The sequence below is a fragment of the Primulina huaijiensis genome, chromosome 10 (assembly GCF_012295235.1).
Source record: "Primulina huaijiensis isolate GDHJ02 chromosome 10, ASM1229523v2, whole genome shotgun sequence".
NCBI lineage: Eukaryota > Viridiplantae > Streptophyta > Magnoliopsida > Lamiales > Gesneriaceae > Primulina > Primulina huaijiensis.
The window spans coordinates 9,381,816-9,393,897 of NC_133315.1; positions in this window are offsets into that span (position 1 = coordinate 9,381,816).

A 12,082-nucleotide genomic window follows, 5' to 3' on the forward strand; every position below is an offset into this window, starting at 1 on the left:
AGTAATTCATGCATGTCATTGACCAATTTCATGATTATGAGTATCTCTCACAGTTTTGATATATTTATATATCAAAGAGATACTATCCACAGGTCACAGGTCACAGAACTATCATTTTCTTTCCTTTAATTTATGCCATGAAATACCATCTATATTGCTTTGTTATCTATTGTTCATTGAAGATGGTATTATTCATTGTTTATTGCTATTGATTTATTGTCCATTGCCACTGATTCATTGTTCATTGCCATTGCTATAGCCATGTTTCAAGCCAATCCTATGTATATGTATTTTGTTATGTACAGCTTTCTGCTTACTGAGTTTTATCTCATTCCAGTTAATATCATGTGATGCAGGTGATCAAAAGGATTGAAGCGGATTGTCTGAGGCCGGAGAAGTCATATACAAGGCAATGGGAAAGATTTTATTTTGTCATGTCACTTTTGTTTTGGGTTTATTGAACATGTGAAGTTTTAAAATATCATGTATTTTGCTAAATGAATGATGGAGAAAAATTTATGTTGGCTTTTGGCTATGTGTTGAAGGATATGATTGTGAATGGTTATGTATATTAGTTTTGGACATGTTTATGAGGTACATGGTATATTGTTCTTTCCCTTTCAAATGTTAATGCTTCCGCGTATGTTTTTCCTTTTAAATTTAAATGTCATGAGAGGGGGTTGTTTCAATTGGTACCAGAGCGAAAGTTCTTTGGACCTTATATGACTTCTTCTACCTAGGACAATCCGGTATGTTTTCGATCCTGCATCTATTGATTTTAACTTTGAGAATTGATTCCATTTCATTGCCATTGATGTACTCTTTATCCCTATCTATTGTTAATGTGGGGACCCGGACGCTAATTCATTTCCTTAATCGTTATTAATATCAAATACACAATTAAGTAATGTGGGACATAAAAATTTTTTAAAATGCAAAGCGGAAACGTAATGTAAATCGATCTGAAATACATATTAAACATAAACATAAAGCTCTTGTATTGTCTATAATAATTCAACTAGGTCCAACTACATATCAGTGTTGAATCCTAATTTAATTCTGAGCCCGGATCTCCACGCTATCTAGTCCAGCCTCGTTCTCTTCTTGACCCTGATCCTGTCCCACATGTTGTCATGCACACATACCAACAAGACAACGGCCGGATAACTCCGGTTAGAATTATATTCTCAGTATAAACCATGTATACATGCAATCATATAATCAATGTAACAGCATATAAAAGATATTCATAACATGCATCCTAATCAAAACATGAATAAAGTATTCATCGCATGTACCATAATCCGAAACAGGAATCAATATCAATAAAAAGTCATATTCTAAACATGTACCAAAATCAGGAACATAAATCCATGTACCATATTCAGGATTCATAAATCAATATTAATCAATGAAACACATTCCGTGATTCTCCGACTCAGACTCGACTCAGTCCTAATCTAGGGATCCCGATCAGAATAAGAACATACACCCACCTGAACTCCCGATCGGGGTGGTGGTACGTTCTTATTCACAGACTTTGGCCCTTTCCATATCGAACATCAGTAATAGAAGCAACTCCAATTCTATCCACTTCGATATGACCAAACGTCAGATGTCCTGACCTATCTGTCAAAGACAATGGCACTTCTGCCATATTCCTATCCTGTGACAATGTGCAATGTGCCAGTGACGATTCTATCACTATCAGGCACTTCTGTCACAAGACCAATCATTTAATACCTGCTATCTATATATCAATAGAACAAGCATATCAATTCATTCATTAATTGCAAATATCAATGCAATAAAATAAAGTACGTGATTTAGGGAAACTCGAGTCAAACCTCACTCGAGTTGTGCAATCCCAACTCAACATTAATTTATACCTTTCTCTTCTCGATCTGACGAAGACGAAGTCTCGAATTCAACTCTGTCCATACCCAATGTCCAGTTGTAGCCTGCGTCGATAGGAACACGGTACCGAAGTCGGATTCAAAATCTAACGGGCGGATCTTTCGTAAAGCACAAATCTACACGCGAAAAGGCGTAAGGATATTTCTCGGAGCTTCCTCGTTTCCTTTCTTTAGTTGTTTTGAAGGAGAAAGAACTTATACCTATCAATTGCATGTCCAAGCAACGTGGCACATTCTTCTTGACTTTCAGGCAGCGCTCGGGCGGTAAGAAAGTACCGCTCGAGCGCGGAACTTTCTGTCCGAGCCTTCCGTTGTTATCCATTGGCGCTCGGGCGGTTAAACATTACCGCTCGGGCGCGGAATGTTCTGCCCGGATGCTTGGCTATGGTCCATTGGCTCTCGGGCAGTAACTTTCTACCGCTTGGGCGCCGCATGTTCTGTCCCAAACCTACTCTTGTGGGACACTGGCGCTCGGGCGGTTAGTTTCTATCGCTCGGGCGCCAGAAGTTCTGTCCAAAGTCTGGGCTTGTTATACACCAACGCCCGGCTTCTCCTTTAAAATTTTATTTTAGCTCCTGACATCTCAATTCTGTCACTTACTCAATGTCTAATCACGATGGTAAAATCTCGGGCATTACATTTCTCCCCCCCTAAGATATGATTTCGTCCCCGAAATCACAGGTAATCAACTCAGATATCAAAACGAAATGTATAGTAGAGGTTAATCAGAAAATTCATCTCAATGAACAATTCTGACATCTCAGTCTCATATCAGATTCTGTGTTTCAGGTAGTCTCTTTAAGGCCCTGTCAACTTTACTGTATTTTCAACAGCAGAAAAAATCTTCATTCAGAATTACCTTTCTTTCATAGATCTCCGATTTCAATCTGGAATTATATAATTCAAGAAGTATAATTTTATAATACTACTCGAAATGACTCGTAACAGAATCAATCCCAAATACTGGTTATACAACATCCGTATATACCAATCAACTGCTCAGGAGAAATTAACACCATCATCTCCTATCAAATCTTTTAGTCTCTGTCAAGGTTTGTTCAATCCTCGGCCTCAAATACCAACAGTCATCGTCCGACGTTGGCACATTTAGTCTATCTATTCTGAGCTATCTTCATTTCCTTCTGAATCAGCTGCATTTTCTTTGTCATAGCTCTGATCCTATTAAATCTAGTCTCAGGTATCTCCGAGATATTATCCCTAAATAAAGGAAATCTATAATTCTCACTGTACAATACCTCGACTGAAGCTATTTCAATACTCCTTTGATAGCTATCGTAGTACAACCATTCACAAAGTGACAATACTTCGTATCAACTAGTGCTAACATCCAGCACTACAGCTCTACAGATATCGTCCAGTATCTGGATAGTTCGCTCCGACTATCCATCGATATATAGACGATAGGTAAAAGAGGTTATTGAATATTCTGCCAAAAGTACAAAATCCACCGAAAATCATGGTATAATACAATCAACTTTGGCATTCAGTGTATTCTCTTCTCTTTTCTGACGTAATTCCCAGTCGTCTAGTCATGTCTGTACGTATTCCTGTACAACAGAACGTATGCAAATTCGAGCAATCTGTCAATCACAATCACATTATAGCACAATTTGGGAAACGATTTCAGTAGTTTTGTCACAAAGTTCATGGACATGTACTCCCATTTCTATTTCAGAAACCAATAATCTATATAACCAATCTCCTGGTTTCTATCTTTCTGTCTTCATCTGTCGGCAATTAAGACGTATCAGTACAAACTCTGCCATATCTAATCTTATTTGTTTCTATCAAAACATTTTCTGCTATCAGGATGTACACTGAATCGATTATTGCGCATTTCTGACAATGTCTGTCATTTCAAATTCGAAATATCTGGTACAAATAAATCAGTTAGTAACATACAATACAATATTACTTACCTGATATTCTGCTCGATACCCTGTTCTGATTATCGATATTGAATTCTGTTGTATAAATCTGAAAGAGTCAGCACAAGGAGGCGATTCTGTCACATACCTGTTACTTTGATCGATGTTCTGAGTCGGTTTGAACTGTATATAATTGCAACAATATACAACAATCTGTATCAAACACGAATTTAGAACAACAGCAATATCAGATCAGACTCAAAATATCAAACGCAATTTCTGACAATACTGTCACTGTCGATTCTGACTAACCGATCACATTTTCGACGTTGTTTAAATCAACCGCTATATCATCTTCAAATGTAATGTCCCCCAAACAATATATCTGTCTCTCATACTGTTTTAGAACAATAACAATTCTCAAGCAATTTCAAAACAACAATCATATACAATAATCTGCTAAACTCGGGCAAATATGAATTTCTGATATCTGTGTTGTTCTCAGCCACTGATCATGGTCTTAACAGTGCCAATCTCAATCAGTATACCAGATTCGGATATCACATACTCTGAATACAATCCGTCTCAAACCAGATTCATATCTGAACAGCTTCTGTATATCATATCTCAGTTCATACAAAATATTCAATTCAGTCATATGCTGCGAATCTATCAAAACATTATAGATAAACGGCATAAAATCATCAAAATACCTCTGAACACAGAATTCATTAACCCATAAACAGGACTGAAGTATCTCCAAGATACGCACTCAATCAGATATAACTCTNAAGAACAGCACCTGATATCGAATCAAGGCTGAAATCATTCTCCCTGATAGAAGGCAAATCTCTAATCTCATCTGGGAAGACTATAGTAACTCTCCTGCTACAGGCAAATCAACTCATGGTATAGTCAATTTCAGTAATCAACTGAATGCATAAGGAATCTCTCCATTCCTTTCGATAATCATTAAATCATAGATAATACGGATGTCACAGGAATTCAAAATCGAGAATCCTTACCGTACATTGTTCCTTCTTCGGCCATTTCAGGTCCGAATCTTACCGTCTCCTGGTAAAAATCTACAATAGTTCTGTACTTGTCTAACATATCAATAACAATAATGCGGTCAGAATCAGACAACACAAGTACAACACAATCTAACTCAATTTCACTCTCATCTTACTGCAGTATACAAAAGGTCACAGAATCTCATTGATATCAAATCCTCTCCCAAAAAGGAAAGAGATCAATACTACAGTAAATACAGCCCCAACAGATAAAGCATGTCTCGAAGCAATTCATACAAAATCATGTATAAGATGTATTACTATCTCTTAATACATACGCAAGATACTCATAAAAGAACAATTACCTGTAACTATATCATCAAATGCCTCCTGGGTCTGTTCCTCGGTCACTACAACCAGATGATTTTGCTCCCTGAAATCTTCGGGAACCTCTCTGTGGACAAACTCTAGCAAAGTGTCCGGACTGTCTACAAATATGGCAACTACCAAATATTCCTTGGCATTGCTCTGTGGGATGTCTCCCTCCACAGGTTCTGCAATAAACTCCAGTATAACTCGGGCTAGAACCACTGGAGCTAGATGAACCACTCGGTCCGCTCCCTACCTTCTTAAACTGTTTCTTTCGAGCTTTCAGCAAATCATGCTTCCCACTCGTACTGCCACTATCAACTCTAAGAGGGGATTGCAGTATCTGAGGTCGGCTCACATCCAACCTTCCTAGTTGTCGAATCAAACTTGCCTCAGCTCTTTTTGCTTTATTCAAAACATCAGCAAAATAATGGGGTCGTTCTACCTTCATCAAGGCAACTATCTCAGGATTCAATCCTTTGATGAACTGATCTGCTACAGCTTCATCATTCCCAGCTATCAGAGGAGTAAAACGCAATAAGGTAGAGAATTTAGCAACATAGTCTTCAATATTCAGTTGGCCCTGTTTTAAATTCTCAAACTCTACTCTTTTGTCCTCTCTATACGATCCTGGGAAAAATCTTCGATAGAATTCAGCTTTAAAAACTTTCCACGTGATCACCGTACCCCGCTGTTCTAAGACTCTTTTGGTTGTGATCCACCAACTTCTTGCAATTTCTTGTAATTGATTGGGCACTAGTTTAATTCTCCGTTCATCTAGATAATCAAGTGAATCAAACAGTATCTCTATATCATCTAACCAATTCTCACAATCCTCAGATGTCTCAGTACCCTTCAAAATCGGCGGTAGAAATGACTGAAACCTCTTCAACTGTGTCTCCATCAGAGTTTCTGACACATCTATCTGATCAGTCGAAGTACTACCTCGTTCTGGAATTCTTCGAGGGGGTATATCTGATGATTACAAGAGTTAGCAATTCACATGAGACAAATCCGTCTCAGTCCCTTTCTGATCAGCTTACCTCTGATCAAGACTCGGTTCTGATTCATTCTCAAATAATACACATGACCAAATCAACTCAGATATCCAGGTAACATGTATTTAAAAGCAGTAAAACATAATATCATGCTAGCATACACAATGTAATTCTACATCATAATATATCACATGCTAGCAATCACATGCAAGGAAAGAAAACTCATTCTACCCCGCTCACTAGCTTCTGTCTCAGTCCAAGAACCTACTGTTCCGGAACCTAATGCTCTGATACCACCTGTTGTGGGGACACGGACGCTAATCATGTTCTTAATCGTCATTGGGACTAATTAATCAACTATAATAAACACGGTCTAAAATTTTTTTTATACAAAGCGGAAACGTAATGTAAATCGATCTGAAATACATATTAAACATAAACATACAAATCTTGTATTGTCTATAATAATGCAACTAGGTCCAACTACATATCAGTGTTGAATCCTAATTTCATTCTGAGCCCGAATCTCCACGCTATCTAGTCTAGCCACGTTCTCTTCTTGACCCTGATCCTGTCCCACCTGTTGTCATGCACACATACAAACAAGACAACAGCCGGATAACTCCGGTGAGAATTTTATTCTCAGTATAAACCATGTATACATGCAATCATATAATCAATGTAACAGCATATAAAAGATATTCATAACATGCATCCTAATCAAAACATAAATAAAGTATTCATCGCATGTATCATAATCCAAAACATGAATCAATATCCATAAAAAGTCATATTCTAAACATGTACCAAAATCAGGAACATAAATCCATGTACCATATTCAGGATCATAAATCAATTTTAATCAATGAATCACTTTCCGCGATTCTTTGACTCAGACTCGACTCAGTCCTAATCTAGGGATCCCGATCAGAATAAGAACATACACCCACCTACACTCCCGATCGGGGTGGTGGTACGTTCTTATTCACAGACTTTGGCCCTTTCCATATCGAACATCAGTAATAGAAGCAACTCCAATTCTATCCACTTCGATATGACCAAACGTCCGATGTCCTGACCTATCTGTCAAAGACTATGGCACTTCCGCCATATTCTTATCCTGTGACAAGGTGCAATGTGCCAGTGACGATTCTATCATTATCAGGCACTTCTGTCACAAGACCAATCATTTAATACCTGCTATATATATCAATAGAACAAGCATATCAATTCATTCATTAATTGCAAATATCAATGCAATAAAATAAAGTATGTGATATTGGGAAACTCGAGTCAAACCTCACTCGAGTTGTGCAATCCCAACTCAACATTAATTTATACCTTTATCTTCTCCGTTTGACGAAGACGAAGTCTCGAATTCAACTCTGTCCATATCCAATCTGGCAATGACAATATCGAATAGATACAATATCAGTATATAACTCAGTTCAAAACCTGTTCTGATCATTACTCAAATCCAAACACAATCTGATCAATATCAATAGACATACGGTACCACACTACAATCTCAATAAATACTGAATCTGATCAAATGTCAATCTGCTGATATTTCGACGGCATAATAATACAATCTCAATAACTCCGTCAATCTCAACATCACAGATATAATCCCAGAACTCATAATCGATATCGGTATAACTCAGAATCTCAACGATAATACAAATCTGATATCGAATCTCAATCAATTCAACTCCAAAAATCATAACAATTACATAAACAGTCTGTTCTTTAATCTGACTTCAAATATACGATGTCTACTGTATCAAAAACACCATATATGATTCAGACAACGTGGCTTCATCTTCGAAATGCACGTCTCACGCATATGCACGACCACCGCTGGCGCATATGCGCGAGACCTTCGAGTCTCGGCGCTTGTGTTCTTGACAGCTCACGCATATGCACGAGACTTACTGTCTCGTGCACACCCACACTCGCGCATATGCGCGCCGCCATCCGGCGCATATGCGCCAACTCCTCTGGACTTTTTCTTTGGCTAACTGGACACCTCGCGCATATGCGCGCCTTCACTCCGCGCATATGCGCGCAATGTTCTGCCTACCTCGCGCATATGCGCCTGGCTGAGTCGCGCATATGCGCGAGGGCTCATCCTCGCACATATTTTACGTCTTTTCTTGTCTTTCCCGATCTAATCCTTTCCGTCTATAATTACCGAGATTAATAAATAAATCATTTAAGATTAATCTCAGATTACGGTAATCAAACTCTCGGGCCTTACAGTTTGGTTTGAAGAATGCACCGGCTGTATTTATGGGATTGATGAACCGTATCTTCCAGATATATCTTGATGATTTTGTGATTATATTCATCGATGATATTTTGATTTATTCGAAGAATATGATTGATCATGCTGAACACTTGAGAATTGTTTTGAGAACATTGAGGGCCGAGAAATTATATGCGAAACTGTCCAAATGTGAATTTTGGTTGAGACAAGTTGTATTTCTGGGTCACATTATATCTGGAGATGGGATTTCAGTTGATCCCAGCAAGGTTGAGGCTGTGATTTCTTGGCCGAGACCGACATCAGTGCCAGAGATACGCAGCTTTATGGGTTTGGCAGGATATTATCGACGATTTATTAAAGATTTCTCCAGTATTGCTAAACCTATACGCAGCTGACTCAGAAGAATGCTCCGTTTGTTTGGTCAGAAGAGTTTTAGACCAGTTTTCTTGAATTAAAGAAAATATTGACTAGTGCACCGATATTGACTATCCCATCAGGTACTGGTAATTTTGTGGTTTATTGTGATGCATCTCATCGAGGATTGGGGTGTATACTGATGCAGCGAGGTCATGTCATTGCTTATGCCTCGAGACAGCTGAAACCACATGAAACTCGTTATCCAATTCATGATCTCCAATTGACAGCCATTGTCTTTGCATTGAAGCTATGGTGACATTATCTGTACGGTGAGAAATTTGAAATTTATTCTGATCACAAAAGTTTGAAATATCTGTTTTGCGCAATCAGAACTGAATATGAGACAGCGAAGATGGCTGGATTTACTGAAAGACTTTGATTGTGAAATCAAATACTATCCGGGGAAGTCTAATGCAGCAGCTGATGCATTAAGTCGAAAGGTATGTGCTTTATCCTTATCGACAATAGGTGTTTCAAATTTGATAGAGGATTGCTGTTTGTCTGGATTGATATTTGAGCCAGATCATAGACCATTGAGGTTATATGCTGTTCAAGCCGAACCAGAGCTGATTTTGAAGATTATAGCGGCTCAGAAAGTTGATCAGAATATACAGAACTCGATATCGATGGTCATAGCGGGGCATCGATCAAAATATCAGGTACGTGAGGATGTACTGTATGTGAATAATCGATTGGTTGTGCCAAATGTTTCAGAGTTGAGACAACAGATATTGTCAGAAGCGCATAACAGTCGATTCAGTATTCATCCTGGTGGCAGGAAAATGTACAATGATTTGAAGACACAGTATTGGTGGAAACAGATGAAATCTGATGTTACTTAATTTGTAGCCAAGTGTCTGAATTGCCAGCAGGTGAAAAGCTGAAAGAAAGAAACCCGGAGGACTGTTACAGAGTTTGTCTATTCCTGAATGGAAATGGGATCACATTTCCATGGATTTTGTGACGCAGTTACCAAGATCCTCCCGCGGTTGTGATGCGATTTGGGTCGTGATTGATCGATTGACCAAATCTGCATGTTTTATTCCGTACAAGATGACGTACAGACATGACCAGATGGCAGAGATTTATGTCAGAGAAGTGGTCAGATTGCACGGAGTGCCGAAGTCGATTGTTTCAGACCGTGACCCTCGATTTACTTCGCACTTCTGGCAGAGTTTGCAGCAAGTTCTCGATACAAAGTTACATCTTAGTACCGCATATTATCCACAGACTGATGGACAGTCAGAACGGACTATTCAGACATTGGAAGATATGCTGAGAGCTGTAGTGCTTGATTTTATCACTAATTGGCAAGATGCATTGCCTCTTTGTGAGTGTTCGTACAACAATAGCTATCAGACAAGTATTGAAATGGCACCATTTGAGGCGTTGTACGGGAAGAAGTGTCGATCCCCTCTGTATTGGGATGATATCTCTGAAGTTCCTGAGACTGGACCTGACATGATCAGAGATATGATAGAGAAAGTGAAGTTGATTCAGAAAAGAATGAAGGCAGCTCAGGACAGACAAGCCAAATATGCAAACATCAGACGACGACCGTTGGTATTTGAGGCAGGAGACCGAGTATTCTTGAAAATTTCACCTTTCAGAGGCGTGGTCAGATTTGGCAAGAAAGGGAAGTTGTCTCCACGATACGTTGGTCCTTATGAGATTCTCGAGAAAATAGGAGATCGTACCTATCGACTCGCCTTACCGCCTTCATTACCGGGGATACATGATGTTTTTCATGTATCTATGCTGCGAAAGTATCTCCCTAATGATTCACAGGTTATTCTGCCAGACGAGGCCGAGCTAGATGAGACACTGAGTTATGTCGAAAAGCCGATTCAGATTTTGGATCGTAAAGAAAAACAACTCCGAACGAAGACAATCCCTCTTGTGAAAGTTCAATGGACTCGTCATGGCACTGAAGAGGTCACCTGGGAGACTGAATCGGACATGAGGTAGGAGTTCCCAGAGTTATTTCGATGATGTAAGTCTTCTGTTTAATTTTTGTACACATTTTTTTTATATGAATTGATTGCCTGTGATTTTGGGGACGAAATCATGTCTTAGAGGGGGAGAAATGTAATGCCTGAGAATTTTATCCTGTTAATCTGAGATGATTTATCGATAAATTTATATGATGATAGACGGACCATTCCGAGGCATGAATGGATATCATGTATGAGTAAGAGGAAAGTGAGGCCAGAGGTTCTGGCGCATATGCGCGGAAGTGGTGCGCGCATATGCGCCAGTTGTTCGGGAGCTGTATGTGCGAGGCAGAACTTCTCGCGCATATGCACGAGACAGGGCGCGCATATGCGCGAGAGGATGGATTTCAGGATGTTGATTCAAGAGATTGTGGCGCATGTGCGCCGAGAAGGATGCGCATATGCGCGAGCTGACGGGAAGGTACGCGCCGAGACATAATGTCTCGCGCATATGCGCCGAGGAGGGTCGCGCATATGCGCGAGACGTGTTTTGCAAAAAGTGAGCCACTTGGCTTGTGCATGCACGTGTATGTATATATATATATATATATATACAAAGCTTCATTCCTCAATCAGAAAGAAGGAACCTCGAGAAAGGTCAGGGGAAAAACGAGAAGCAATCCGGAGGAGACTAAGGAGATTCAACGGCAGGTAAGTGAGTTGTTAGATAGGGGTTTTGTGCGTGAGTTCATTTCTCCTTGTGTTGTTCCTGTTTTGTTAGTTCCTAAGAAAGATGGCTCATGGCGTATGTGTGTATATTGTAGGGAAATCAATAACATAAACATTAAGTATAGGCACCCCATACCTAGACTAGATGATATGTTAGATGATTTGCATGGTGCATGTATTTTCAGAAAAATTGATTCGAAGAGTGGTTATCACCAAATTAGAATGAAGGAAGGTGATGAGTGGAAAACTTCTTTTAAAACCAAGTACGGGTTGTATGAGTGGATGGTCATACCTTTTTGGCTTAACTAACACTCATTGCACCTTTATGAGGTTAATGAACCATGTCTTGCGTGCATACATAGGAAAATTTGTTGTGGTTTACTTTGATGATATCCTAGTGTATAGCAAAAACTTGGATGAACATGTTAATCATTCGAGACTTGTGCTGGTCACACTAAAGGCTGAAAATTTATATGCTAACTAAAAGAAATGTGATTTTTTTGTACAAACAAACTTGTCTTTCTTGGTTTTGTGATAAGCTCACAGGG